Raw genomic sequence first — 16,209 nt, forward strand, 5'->3', positions numbered from 1 at the left:
CAGGCGTGTAACCTGGCTATACCACACAAACAGATATCTGAAGTATACTGCTCTGAACAGTCGTGTAACCTGGCTATACCACACAAGCAGATATCTGAAGTATACTGCTCTGAACAGTCGTGTAACCTGGCTATACCACACAAACAGATATCTGAAGTATACTGCTCTGAACAGGCGTTTAACCTTGCTATACCACACAAACAGATATCTGAAGTATACTGCTCTGAACAGTCATTTAACCTGGCTATACCACACAAACAGATATCTGAAGTATACTGCTCTGAACAGTTGTGTAACCTGGCTATACCGCACAAGCATATATCTGAAGTAAGCTACACTCAACAGACTTTTTACATTGCTATATATATGAAGACAGACGTAAACATATCTTTAACAATGAGACACAAATTAAAACAATACCGACACCGACAGCCGTTAGCCACCCGAGGACATTGTGTCTGAACACAAGCCACGTGTGCGGTTTGCGGTTTGGAATATACATGGTCAGCCAGACAACCACATCAATCACCCTCTCATGAGACCTCATCTACGGACAAAGGAATATCTGTTTCTCCGCTACGACAAATTTCACATTAATGGCTTGCCTCATCCTATTGATTCTTGCCGTTCCTGAGGGCAGAGGATAGTGAGAATGAGGGTGTGTCCGTTGACGTGATGATGCTGCTGCTGATGATGATAATGATGTTGATGATGTTGATGATGATGTTGTTGTTGTTGATGTACACATATCACACTATGTCCCAGACAGCCCATGCCCCAACTCCCGTACATTTTGTGCTAAAGCAATGCACACACACACACACACACACACACACACACACATCCCGCCAACATTATCTACCCCTGCCCAACTCATGCCCAGACCCATATATGCAAACCAAATCCAAACTCACACCTCACCACGCCTCATCTACGCCTATCAATGCCCTATCCACACATAACACATGTCCTACCCATGCAAAATCGGTGCCACACCCATGCCTAACCCACCCATGTTAGCTGGTCCCATTTCTACCACTTCCCTTTACTAGTTGCTGATGGTGTACCTGTGGGATGTATTTTGTTATGACTTGAAAGATGGGTCATTTTCATAGTCTGTTTACATATTTCGGGCCGGAGGGTGGAAGTAAATATTTTACCAAAAAAATATAAATATTCAATTTTTCATTTTGAATTCAAATGTGGAACAGGAAGGATTTTTGGTGCAAAACGGAGCGCCGGGGGCGTGTCTCAGGTAAATGGGATTTCAGTAAGAAGTATCTTAAACAATATATTCATATTTGATGAGGTGAAATGAGGTGTGTTCAGCATTCCACTTATTTCTGGCCGGCAGAATATACACAAAACTCAGATTTCTAAACCAAGTTTTAAAAAAACGTTTTGCCTTATTCAATCTAGTTCTGTGCTGACTTACAAAAGTAGCTAGCACCCACTCTCCGTGGCTGTAAAACCAAATAAGAACTCTATGTAGTTCCAGTGAATGCGCATCAGAGGAACACAGTAACATCGGGACCGGGTACTTAAGCATATGACCTGTCATCGCACCTAGACCTCGTAGATCAAACTAAAGCCAGTTTACGGACCGTACATATAAGTTATAGCATGGACGCGCATTTAAGAACCTGATAAGAGTGGGCGAGGTGCCCTCCTGCCCCGGGCACTGCTAATTTAATCTGTAAAAAAATCATGTTAAATATGTATGGCGGACGGACGTGTGTGAATTGCAATGTAATTTGTTCAAATGTGGCTGAGCTTTATATTCTAGCAGTGGCAAAGAGATGCATTGCCATCGAAAAGCAATCTACTTTCAGTGGCTTTGTGTTTTAACTGTCTGGGATGTTATCAGTAAATTAGCATTCACAGTCAATAATAAAGGGCCCTAGCCGAAATAACTAGACACACGATAGCGAGCGACGCCCTTTGTGAAGATGCACACATTCTGTTTCTAATGTCATTCATTTATTCAGATATATAAATACGATTGATTACAGGCCGGGGAGATGGTCAAACCGAGTTATGCAGCACCAGCAATATGTCTGCTGTGATAAAACAGGCCAGTCGCTGGTTGGTCAGATTGTGATCGCTATAACCGGCCACGTCTGCTCTTTTGATCCGGTAGTAACATGCTCCCTGCCTAATCACATGTACCGAGATGTTATTTCCAGGGCGAAAGGGAAATAAAGACTTTATAGCCGCAATCGTCTAACAATGAATTCGGGACAGCACTCGCCCCGTCTCATTATAATTGCCGATGTCTGATCTTTAACAAATCTTGCAGAAACGGATTCACTGATGGCTACTCGAAAAGCGCGGGAAGGAGATCGAGCAGACGCGAGCCGAGCTCGATAATTTACTGCGAATGATAACATTCCACCTCAGTTTTACGCCCAAATGGGATGCGATATTTGTCACAGGTTGAACTCATCGAAGCAGGCTTTGCAAATAGATACGAAGCCATATTTACTCTGTTGTCAAAGACGCCATTTTCCAATTCCTTCTGCGTTAGAGAGCTTCTTTCAATTAAATAAGGCCTCGAGATGTAGACAGTTTGCAGCAGCGAATGGACTTACAAACGCCGCTATGTCCACATCATGCATTGACGCAGAAAACAGTCTCCAACTTCAATCACGCTGTCAGTCAATCAGGAGGTTCATGGTGGCATGGTTGGAGGCTCTGAGGGACGGCAATATTGCTCATGCCCGCATTAATGTCCATATGCCAAAATACACTTTACTCATACATGGGATTTCAACCTGATTTGTAACAGCAAAGGCGACTTACAAGTCTCATAAAGGTGGATGCTGAATCAGATCCTTGTAACCGTATCCAGAGACCATATAATATGGTCTCTGCCGTATCTTAAAGCGCTGCAGTGCTAATTTGGCCTTTCACTGAGAGATGCCTAGAGCTGAGTTTTAATTGGCTTCGGTTTTCAATACAATTTTTCCTGTCTGCAAATGAAGTTTCTTCAACTCCTTCAATCTGTCCTTAACTAATTATGCTAGATATCGTGACGTCAGATTTTTGTGTGCACACAGATTTCCCCAAGGTCGGAAAGCCAATACCCTATTCCGGAGTCTCCCTGCATACACCGAGGAATCCGAAGGCCGGCTCAGGGGTGTTCATGACCTACAAGGCGTTTATGACGTGACCCAACGGAGACAACATTGATCTCTCCCGATGAAATAATTTAAGCCGATATCTATCGCGTTATTGTTATGCTTGAAATATTTGTAAAGTGGCGGTTAGGAATGAAGTTTATAAGTTTTCCATAACTCATGGAAGTCACATATGTAGTGAAAATGTAGTCCTAACACGAATTTCATATCTGGCACTGTAACTGTTAAACTCCTAATTTAGCCTGACGCATGTATGCAACGACTCGTTCATATTTTTCTGTAATGTTAAATTGACGGATGAGTGAGGTAATGCACAGTCTTTATTACCAACATCAGAGCAACGTGTTCAAAAGATCACGTTAGCAATGCATCAGCGCGGCTTATAAGAGTCAGGCTGTTTGTTCAGTGCTCATCAATATTTAATTACATCTCAATCAGACCAGTCAAAAACTACCAACTCATGAGGTCCCTCGTGAACACTATCCATCCAACCTCTCCCAACATGGCAGGTGGAAATCGATAAGAGGAGATGAAGCCTTAGATTTTGCGTTGCTTTTCAAACGCAATTTCCGCCCCTAAAGGACCCGATAGCAGCCCCAAGAGTCATAGGTTTGATCACTGGAAGTAGCTTTTTCTCTGTCATCGTAAAAAGCCCGAGGGGTGGGAGGGAGTCGGTAAATTACCCGCACCGTCACCTCGACAAGACGTGCCCTGTTGTAGCGCCCTGCCTTACGCCCGAGGGAGTATGCGAGTCCGGGCTCCATAGTTTGAGCTGGCAGGCGAAAAAAGTCTGATTTGAGAGACGGATTCTGAGAGGAAAATAATACCTTTGCAATTTCAGAAATGGAGTTGTATTGATTTCGTCGTAGAAGTGGTGCATTTGATTTTCACAATTAACCGTTTGTGGCAGGTTTTCAAACTGAAAAGATCTCGACCAGAGGGTTTTAGTGAGAGAGTAACGACGCGTGTTCGCTGTATTCCTGGTCTGGAGTTTGGAAACGCTGCCTTCAAATGCGAGTCAAAGATTTCATTTGGCGAATTTCAAGTCACCGAGTCTCCTGGGACAAGTGAAAATGATTGATTAAAACTACATGTTGGCTTAAGGGCAAATTGCGAGAACTAGTGTTCGATTAAGGGTAACTCGAGGGTGAAAGAATTATGCATGTACTTGATGATTACGTACGACAGTAATGATGATAATATACTCTGGGCATCTGTATAATGTGACCAACATGTTAAATATACAATACTCACGCGTCGTGCTGTTGACAAGGAACAATGGTACGCGTGGTCTCTTTGGGAATTACTTATTCATCCTTTTTACATGCTGAGATAACGGAAAGTCGATTGGGTAATGGAATCCAATATTACTGAACGTAATCATTTCGCGCATAGATATAAAAATATAATTCAATGTTGCTTCAATCATATTAGAAGCCGGGACGGATGGGAGTCTGGGCCCTCAATATGATTGGATAAGATGACAAGGAAATTAGTTTTCTTGAAAGTATTCTGACTTTAATGTTGATGTATAGAACGCGAGTTGTTCATCATGCGCAGCTCTTTATGGGTCCTTCGCGGCCTGGCATAATTCAAGAAAAATGGGCTGACGTTATTATGCATTTTTCTTGATTTTAACAGCGATATAAATAAATATCATTTCAAATTGTCGATTTAGTGCAATTCTTGCGATGCGAAGAAATCACCATCTATGTCATTTGATAATGGAGATTCTAACACCGGTCATATATTTATGACCCGGTCATATTTTCCTAATCACAACCATTCATCACAACTAAGATGACAAATAAATCTTCTTCTACTCCCGTCAACAAAGAAAATAGACTGCACCAAATTGATTCTTTCCCTGTAAGCTGAGCACGGCATGCAACCACCAGGGAATCAGTCGACGGGCTTCGGCACTTCTCAAGGCAATCATTCCCCAAACCGGTGTAAAAGGAATTAATGTCCCTGGGGAATCTATCCAACATGTTCTATCTCCTCTCGTCAACAGGGAAGACGCCATGTATTACATTATCAAAGCATTCTAAATTACGCAAGTGATATTTCAAATTATGAATTTGTTTTCTCGATTAGACGAAGATTACTGATAGGAATGTTGAAACGTTATAAAACGGACCTTATCAGTAAAAAGAAAAGTATCCCGGATCTTTTGCTCCAGGGAATCCTTGTCATTATGTAGGATATGATTGCCTGTAAAACCCTATCTTTGCTTCACAGATATGACCTGTAGCAACAAGAACTACTTAATATTTGATACTTTAATTCCGATCATAACTTTGCCGTAGGCAGTCTGGTGTTTCTTTCAATTTCTTTCTAAGGATTCTTCCAAAGAGACGTCAGTTCCGCTATGAAGATAAATTCATTTTTGGGATTTCAGGAATTTTTGGAATTTTGCTCTTCTTTTGAGGATAAGAACCACTTATCATTTTAGTACTATTTTTGTTGGTCTGAGAAAGCAGAGATTAATTCTTAAATATATGATGTTCTCACAAAAGTCACTGGGGGAAACTGCCAGGCTCAAACTGGTATCCAGGTGATACAATGCGAAGATGGTAGAAAGCTTTGATATGATACTTTAGGACAACAACATTCCTTAATCCATTGGCGAATCCAGGGGGTGGGGGAGGCCCAACCACCACCACCTCCCTCTCCCCCCCCCCCCCTTTTTTTTCTTCTTCTTTGTTTTTGGTTGAAAATTCCTTGATCAGCCTATGTAATCTAGTTCTCACTGACGTGGATACTATACAGAAAGCTGTCTATCTGTGTTTAGAGGTTCTGGACAATTTGTCATAAACGAAGACTCAAGGCCACTTGATGTTTATGGGAGAAGGATGTGTGAGGCGTGAAACTTCATCATCGATCACATCAAAGGGAAGTTTGGGGGTGGAGCAGTTTAACCCGGCGGGGGCGGAGTGGGGGTATCCTAGACTAACAACTAGTCTCTGAAATGAACATATTTTACTGAAAAAAACGTTCATAGTAAAAAAATATATATATAATGAAAAGGAGCCCTGAGACTTTCTTCATTTTCAAAAAGCTGAGGAAATCTAGACTTGCCACATTTTCTAGACTTGCATGGGCTTTCTTGGATATATTTGCTTCAGGGTCTGTACGACAGACTAGGGGGATCCCTGTGGGCGCCAATACTACTCGCCTTCTTGGCGATCTGTTTCTTTGTAAGAAGCTCAACTGAGGTTCAGGTATATCGACGGTCTCATTATCGTTCGATATCCCATGTCCCTTCGACTGATATACCCACCTGTACTAGAAATAAATAACACCAGCCGCTTTCATATTTAGATCTAAGTGTGATGATACAGACTGATGACAAACTCCCCGAGACATGACTTCAACTTTCCCAAAGTCAACCTTCCCTTCATCACAATAGTCTTGTGGTTCCAACCTTTAGTGTCCACGCTTCACAACTTTCCAGTGTGTAATCAAGCATGCTGTTTCCACAACGACATCAGCAATAACTATGACAGCAACAGCTGTGGTATTTTATCAGTCTCGTATTCAATTAGTTTTAACTGTTCCATTAATCAGCATATATATTACTTCCCACATTTTTTCCACAACATTCAAATTTAACAAAAATACATTTAAATGGCACATTCGCTATATACGGGGCGCTGAAGCATACACCAGTACGGTAAGTGTCACTGAATGCCCTAGCATTACCTCAGTCAATGTTTTTATAAACATTTTCCCGTTACTATGGTTACTAGAGACGATTTGAATATCATCATTGATCAACGTCGCGCTGAAATAAGTTCTGATGATATCTGAACTTGACAAAAACATATGGTTGTGAAGTCTAAATTGAAAATTAAATCACTTTCGCACTTGCATGGTAAGGGGCTCTTCGATGTTGAAGAGACTTTTATCATCAGGAAAAAGAGAATTCCCGAAGATGCATCACATCAAAGCACTTCCTCTGTCAGAGAGAACACTCGGATGATGACTTGGAAAGACAGGATTAGTCATAACTGTAATGGTAGTTCGAGAAATCGATGTGGTGATGTGGTGTACTGTTTCCTGATATTGTTGTTTTCTGTCCTTATCAGTACATACACACATACGTACATATGTACACACACACACAGACGCACAGCTCAAATATCACTGATTGCTATGTATACGTGTATATCAGCATCACTGTACCTATCAACGTCACACATTGGCTACTAATGTATGTGCTGTAACTATAAATAAGTGAAGTTATGGTGCCATCTGCGGGCATTCGCAGACTTTTTCTATAGAAATATCATTGATTGTTTTGGGCATTCGCAGACTTTTTTTTCTATAGAAATATCATTGATTGTTTTGTATACTTGTATATCAGTATCACTGTACCTATCAACGCCAGCATCACACCTTGGCTTCATGTACTGTACCTATAGATGCGTTAAGAATGGTAAATAGGGCATTCTTTTTCTAAAAATATCATTGATTGTTTTGTATACTTGTATATCATATGTGGTGCAAAATTTACCTGTCAACACAGATACCTATATACGTCATACCGACAAACTTTCTGAACCACCATAGGTACCAATGTATATATACATATGCGTATCTCTACCTAGCCACCCTGCGACCTCACCCCGCTTCTCATCTTTGTGAATCCTACAAATTACCTTTATATATTATATATGTTACACATCTATCTACCTGCCTGCCTACACGTCCTAATCACCTACTTGCATTCTTCATATCCTTCTCCCATCATGCCTACCAAAACCATGCATACACATCTAACTCAGTACCTATCATTATCCGTGCACGTGCCTAGCAAGATATTACATACTCTAACTCGGTACCTACATTATCCGTGCGCGCAAGATATTACCTACGCACGCGCGCACACACACACACACACACACACACACACACACACACCTCCCTCGATTACCTACCAACCCACCCAACAACCCACACTCCCTCAGTTACTTACCACCCACTACCCTATCGTCCACATTCCTTAGACCGCCCTACCAACCACTTACCCAGTTATCCATCTATTCCGCAAACTCTTCCCTGTAAATACATATCGCTAGTTCACAGCCCTCCTCTTCACATGGCCTAAATATGCACAACGTCAACTCCACTTTCATCCATGGCCTAGCATTAAACACGAGGCGGCTGCGCAATCTGTCAGCGTGAAATCACATCGTTTGGTAACCTTGAATTGATTTGGTGACAAGGGCTCATTCAAAAGAATTACTGACGTTATGCAATTGTGAAAATTTAAATTGCTATCTGCAAGACGGAGATCTCTTTTCAAACAAGGAGGTCGTTCTTAAGGAGTCATGCCAGAAGTCAAAATTGGCTTCCTTCCTCGTACAACGTCTTGTGTCAGAATAATTACTCTAGTTGGGCAAATTGCAGCAGAGTCAATCTACAGAGATCAGAGTTAACCTTCACAAATCAAAACCTTTCATCACATCCATAAATTCTTCGTTGCCATCTACACAAGCCTTGATGTTTTTCAGCTTCAACATGAAAGTTTTTAATCTCTATGTTGATAAGACCATTAAATCATACGGAAACATATTAATTGTCTTCAAAACATTAATGTCAAAGCAAATTAGATTTTCCCCGCGATGTAAAGGAATTTCGTTAGGTTATAAGTTGGAGCACTACTGATATACTGATGTACATATATACCCACATAATATACCAATATTCCAATATTTACATTTTCACTGTAATACCTGGGCGGTAGGGTAGGCAAGTGGTTAAGGTTCGTGCTAGTCTAAAGCACGTGTTCGACTTCCCACATGGGTGCACTATTTGAGGGATATTTTTTTATGTCTCCCGCTGGGATATTCTTGGATTATTGTCAATGGTGGCGTTAAATCCAACTAAATCACACTCTATAATACCTGATAATAATTATAGTGCAGGTCTCATTGGAACTGGGGATACTAGTGGCTGGATGTGACGACCCAATGATATAAGGCCCCGCTATATTGTGTGCAGAGTTTGCCGGAACAGGCTCTACTGACCGTACTTCCAACCCGGAAATGCTTCTGAGAATGACCCTTGACCACAAACAGTATAGGAATATCAAAAACACGCCAATAATGTTTATACTTTTCATATATGGACCGACCAAAGCAAGGGTCCTCTAGTGTAATATGTTACAACACTGGTATGTTGTCAACGAAACTTCAGACAGTACATGTCGAGTGACGCAGTTTATCAGGTTTACATATGCTAATTTCCAACTTACTTCTTACCATCTTCAAATCATAAGGATCAACGCCATCATCATTTTATAAGGGACCTGAAATACAACTTTAGGTCAGAGAACAGACTATTTTTGGACATCCATTTCTTCACTTGCATGAAAGCAGCCTTCATTATATTTGTAAAACCTTCACGAACAAGGATTTTGTTTGGAATTCAAATTAGATTTGACAAGACCTAATCTAAGGTCACGTTATCGAAATCCTTAGAGGAGCAAGCTTCTCCTCGTGACTAAACATCGTCTATCGCTTCATTCTCACCTCTCTGCAGCTGCAACCAGACCTTCAAAAAATACACAGCTACTGCTCAACCCAGATGAAAGAGACCCCACTACCGGAGATTAAACCTAGTACATCATAGATTGAGCTGCAAAAAAACCATTTGCTGAAAGCTAAATAAAACATTCAGAGTTGTTCCAAGGATATGAGTGAAAAAACATAGCTCTGAGTGAGTGATTTATCCCGAGCTACTTCTTATGCCTCTTTACTCTTGGGGTCCTTTGAACCCGGCTAACCATATACACAATTCAGTTTCATATGGCTATCTGTACCGTTCCATCTAGAGGGGAGCTTAACGTCTTTGGTATGGCACTATCCTTGCAAGATGGAAACGGTTTTTGTTTGTTATTCAATCAGTAAGATGTTTCTTCATCTCACGGGAGCCACAAGTCCCGGTTTTATCATGCTATTGATTTTTCTATCGACGGTTCCATGGAGTGAGGAAATGGCGATGTCTTCAACTGGACTCGGCGCTAATGCTGGCAATCAGGAACGACTCTCCCCAGGGAGTTCAGATGGGCTTTCTTTTAATATGGTATTCGGTTAATTCCAATGTATTGAGTGAAGTCACGTTTGTACAGTATTTTGTTGGTGCACATACGCGTTATTAATGTTTTAGCGTTTCATAACTTCTCCCTCGATATTTTCTGGAAATAGCATACGGCTTTTATCATGTATATCGGCTCCAAGGCAACACGGCGAGGGACTTCGATTGGTTAAAAGTCATTTTATTGAGCTTATAGATAGATATCTTTTGATTTCAATACCCTCCAGATGAAGACGCTAGTATACCTATTATAGGTAAACGATTGATATCTAATCAGCCATTTCCAAACTTAACATAATACCACATGCATTATATTCCTTTTACAAATCACAATAGTAAAGGATATATTAAAGGGACATTCAGAGGAGGTGGTAACGATGACGACTGAAATTACTTTTCTTTCTGTGCAACGTCCCGATGTAAAGACGAATGCATTAATCCTGTATTCTACAGGAAAGTCCACACCGTCCTGTACACGAGTCTCAAAGATCCAGTGCAGCTGTGAAGAAACATATTTGGGAGAAACAAGGTCTACCAATATCTGGCATCACGTCACTGACCAAACAACACACATCCACCACCTCAGTTCACATGCAACATCACCCAGCCAACAGAACTAATGGACCATTCCCGAAAATCATCATAAAGAAAAAGAAGACATTGGCATCAACAGATTCACAGCGTTCATCAACAAAGACCAGGGTTACCTCATCAATGTATGATGACATGGTCATGTATGTTGTCATGGTAACTCAGCGGGATTGATCGTTACTCAGCCCCAGGTGTGCCATCATACAGAGGTCATAACGTGTGTCTCGAGATGGGATTCGAACTCTGAACCCTGTGATTCCAGGTCGGATGCCTTGTCAACATGACAGCTTGTGTTGCGTTATTGCGCTCAAAGACGTCACTGATTTCGTATTGTCGTCTACCGGTTGTGTGAGATGTGCATTTTGTCATGCTGTTATTGGTGACACGTATTTTTTTTGACAATTTTAAATGGAAACTGGGCACAACATTTCGTATATACGCGAACCTGTATCGGTTGTTGAGAAGACACGGTTGATTTAGGGACTGTGTCAGTGCAGCGTGTCGGTACATGAGCTGGTCGCTTTATCAACCAAGATATTGTTTTACTGGATAAAGTTCCAAGCAACTCTGCTGAAACGGCACTTTAATATAAAACCATCTTCATTCATACACGAGCTTCTAAATTGCCGCTTAAATATATTCATATTTATATACCTGAAGATTGTTGACAACTGCAACATTCACCAACAGTGTCTAGCAGTACCACAAGAAGCAATATATGACTTGTATAGTCATATTGAAGATTGTTGACAACTGCAACATTCACCAACAGTGTCTAGCAGTAGCACAAGAAGCAATATATGACTTGTATAGTCATATTGAAGATTGTTGACAACTGCAACATTCACCAACAGTGTCTAGCAGTAGCACAAGAAGCAATATATGACTTGTATAGTCATATTGAAGATTGTTGACAACTGCAACATTCACCAACAACGTCTAGCAGTAGCACAAGAAGCAATATATGACTTGTATAATCATATTGAAGATTGTTGACAACTGCAACATTCACCAACAGTGTCCAGCAGTAGCACAAGAAGCAATATATGACTGTTCTTAAAGGAAATGCAGTACAGACACGTGTACTCTCTTCTAATTTTGAAGCTGCAGTGAAGAATGCCTATGTGTTGTATGTTTTGATCATATAATGATTAAATCCATCTTGTCAGACATCGAGGTGACATATCTACAAAATAAATAACCTTTTAACATTAGTGTAATGGTATACACAATCTATCACACATACTACGAGGTTGACAAAGCTACACTGAAGACAGATCAGTGTTTAGTTTTTAGTTTTTCCTGCAAACACATAAATAGGAAAATGCTATTGTTATCACATTGTACCAGCATGGTCTTCAGCAATGAAACGTCAATTTAGAATTCGATTTTTATTGCTATGTTTCACTTCAACAACTCGACCCGGGGTTAAACATTCACTGATCGGTTTTTTTCTAGCAATCAAACAAACTGAACCGCACAAATTATACGAATAGCATTCCCTCCACTTGACCCTGTGTGACAATGTAATCCACTAAAAGCCGTTCTGACCACACAATCCAGCAGAAACCTCAGTGGCCAATCAATCCAGCAAACATCCCTGTGACTATACAAGCCACAAGAAGACACCGTGACCACCGTCTACCAGAAACCCCGGTGACCTTACAATCCACTAGAAACCTCTGTGGCCAATCAATCCACCAAACGTGTTTGTGACAATCCACAAGAAGACACTGTGACCACACGGTCTACCAGAAACCCAAGAGGTTACAATCACCCAGAAGCAATTTTGACAATCATTGATCCATCTGTCAAGCCACCGTACATTTCACAACCAACACAGACATCATTGATCCATCTGTCAAGCCACCGTACATTTCACAACCAACACAGACATCATTGATCCATCTGTCAAGCCACCGTACATTTCACAACCAACACAGACATCATTGATCCATCTGTCAAGCCACCGTACATTTCACAACCAACACAGACATCATTGATCCATCTGTCAAGCCACCGTACATTTCACAACCAACACAGACATCATTGATCCATCTGTCAAGCCACCGTACATTTCACAACCAACACAGACATCATTGATCCATCTGTCAAGCCACCGTACATTTCACAACCAACACAGACATCATTGATCCATCTGTCAAGCCACCGTACATTTCACAACCAACACAGACATCATTGATCCATCTGTCAAGCCACCGTACATTTCACAACCAACACAGACATCATTGATCCATCTGTCAAGCCACCGTACATTTCACAACCAACACAGACATCATTGATCCATCTGTCAAGCCACCGTACATTTCACAACCAACACAGACATCATTGATCCATCTGTCAAGCCACCGTACATTTCACAACCAACACAGACATCATTGATCCATCTGTCAAGCCACCGTACATTTCACAACCAACACAGACATCATTGATCCATCTGTCAAGCCACCGTACATTTCACAACCAACACAGACATCATTGATCCATCTGTCAAGCCACCGTACATTTCACAACCAACACAGACATCATTGATCCATCTGTCAAGCCACCGTACATTTCACAACCAACACAGACATCATTGATCCATCTGTCAAGCCACCGTACATTTCACAACCAACACAGACATCATTGATCCATCTGTCAAGCCACCGTACATTTCACAACCAACACAGACATCATTGATCCATCTGTCAAGCCACCGTACATTTCACAACCAACACAGACATCATTGATCCATCTGTCAAGCCACCGTACATTTCACAACCAACACAGACATCATTGATCCATCTGTCAAGCCACCGTACATTTCACAACCAACACAGACATCATTGATCCATCTGTCAAGCCACCGTACATTTCACAACCAACACAGACATCATTGATCCATCTGTCAAGCCACCGTACATTTCACAACCAACACAGACATCATTGATCCATCTGTCAAGCCACCGTACATTTCACAACCAACACAGACATCATTGATCCATCTGTCAAGCCACCGTACATTTCACAACCAACACAGACATCATTGATCCATCTGTCAAGCCACCGTACATTTCACAACCAACACAGACATCATTGATCCATCTGTCAAGCCACCGTACATTTCACAACCAACACAGACATCATTGATCCATCTGTCAAGCCACCGTACATTTCACAACCAACACAGACATCATTGATCCATCTGTCAAGCCACCGTACATTTCACAACCAACACAGACATCATTGATCCATCTGTCAAGCCACCGTACATTTCACAACCAACACAGACATCATTGATCCATCTGTCAAGCCACCGTACATTTCACAACCAACACAGACATCATTGATCCATCTGTCAAGCCACCGTACATTTCACAACCAACACAGACATCATTGATCCATCTGTCAAGCCACCGTACATTTCACAACCAACACAGACATCATTGATCCATCTGTCAAGCCACCGTACATTTCACAACCAACACAGACATCATTGATCCATCTGTCAAGCCACCGTACATTTCACAACCAACACAGACATCATTGATCCATCTGTCAAGCCACCGTACATTTCACAACCAACACAGACATCATTGATCTATCTGTCAAGCCACCGTGCATTTCACAACTAACACAGACATCGCACGATCCATCTGTCAAACCACCGTACATTTCACAACCAACACAGACATCACTGGATTCATCCCCTGTCCAAGCCACCGTACATTTCACAACCAACACTGACATCGCAGGCCATCTGTCAAGCCACCGTGCATGTCACTACCAACTCGAACAGCCAGTGATCCATCTGTCAAGCCACCGTGCATTTCTACATCCTAACACAGACAATCCATCTGTCAAGCCACCGTGCATTTCACAACCAACTAACTCAGACATCCACTGATCCATCCTGTCAAGCCACCGTGCATTTCACAACCAACACAGACATCACTGATCCATCTGTCAAGCCACCGTGCATTTCACTAACCAACTCAGACATCCTTGGATCCATCTGTCAAGCCACCATGCATTCCACATCCAACACAGACATCATTGATCCATCTGTCGCTTTCACCGTGCATGTCACTACCAACTCCGGAGCATCACTGATCCATCTGTCAACCACCGTCCATTTCACAACCAACACAGACATCATTGATCCATCTGTCAAGCCACCGTACATTTCACAACCAACACAGACATCATTGATCCATCTGTCAAACCAACACAGACATCACTGATCCATCTGTCAAACCACCGTACATTTCACAACCAACACAGACATCACTGATTCATCTGTCAAGCCACCGTACATTTCACAACCAACACAGACATCACTGACCCATCTGTCAAGCCACCGTGCATGTCACTACCAACTCAGACAGCCATTGATCCATCTGTCAAGCCACCGTGCATTTCACATCCAACACAGACATCACCGATCCATCTGTCAAGCCACCGTGCATTTCACAACCAACTCAGACAGCACTGATCCATCTGTCAAGCCACCATGCATTTCACTACCAACACAGACATCATTGATCCATCTGTCAAGCCACCGTACATTTCACAACCAACACAGACATCACTGACCCATCTGTCAAGCCACCGTACATTTCCCTTACAACCAACACAGACATCACTGATCTATCTGTCAAGCCACCATGCATGTCACTACGAACTCAGACATCACTGATCCATCTGTCAAGCCACCGTGCATTCCACATCCAACACAGACATCATTGATCCATCTGTCAAGCCACCGTGCATGTCACTACCAACTCAGACATCACTGATCCATCTGTCAAGCCACCGTCCATTCCACATCCAATCCACCTATGTAGCCACCCATGCACTTCACAACCAACACCGACAGCCACCGGTCCATCTGGCAAGCCACCGTGCACTCCACAACCAACACCGACAGCCACCGGTCCATCTGGCAAGCCACCGTGCACTCCACAACCAACACCGACAGCCACCGGTTCATCTGGCAAGCCTCCGTGCATGTCACAACCAACACCGACAGCCACCGGTCCATCTGGCAAGCCACCGTGCATGTCACAACCAACACAGACAGCCACTGATCTATCCCACAAGACACCATGCACTACGCAACACATCCATCAACTTCATCAACCATACGTCACACAAATTCCAGTCAGCCACCCATGAGGTGTGCTAAGAAAATCCGTGAAATACAGGACAACAGCATACATCCATGAACAATCAGGAGACAAGACGTTACTTGAGAAGTAAGCATTCCCATAGCCACTAATTGTGCTCTGATCTATAACTCTATTCATATCATTTGGATTCAAAATCAAATTGCTGCAACACAATGAATGCCTGCCAGGGATAACCACTC

The 16,209-nt window shown here is 42.1% G+C and overlaps 2 long non-coding RNA genes across 2 annotated transcripts in view; one reads left to right on the forward strand and one right to left on the reverse strand.

The window, feature by feature from the left end:
* Positions 1-10,622, forward strand: part of LOC124291026 — a 34,349-nt gene extending 23,727 nt beyond the window's left edge. The window contains exon 2 of the long non-coding RNA XR_006902122.1: positions 9,074-10,622. This is a non-coding gene — a long non-coding RNA (uncharacterized LOC124291026). The remainder of the gene's footprint in view (positions 1-9,073) is intronic.
* The window catches only part of LOC124291027, an 81,262-nt gene that overhangs the window by 11,296 nt on the left and 53,757 nt on the right, over positions 1-16,209 (reverse strand). The window lies entirely within an intron of this gene.

This window comes from Haliotis rubra, unplaced genomic scaffold (assembly GCF_003918875.1).
Source record: "Haliotis rubra isolate DU_JTF1 unplaced genomic scaffold, ASM391887v1 Scf48, whole genome shotgun sequence".
Taxonomy (NCBI): Eukaryota; Metazoa; Mollusca; class Gastropoda; order Lepetellida; family Haliotidae; genus Haliotis; species Haliotis rubra.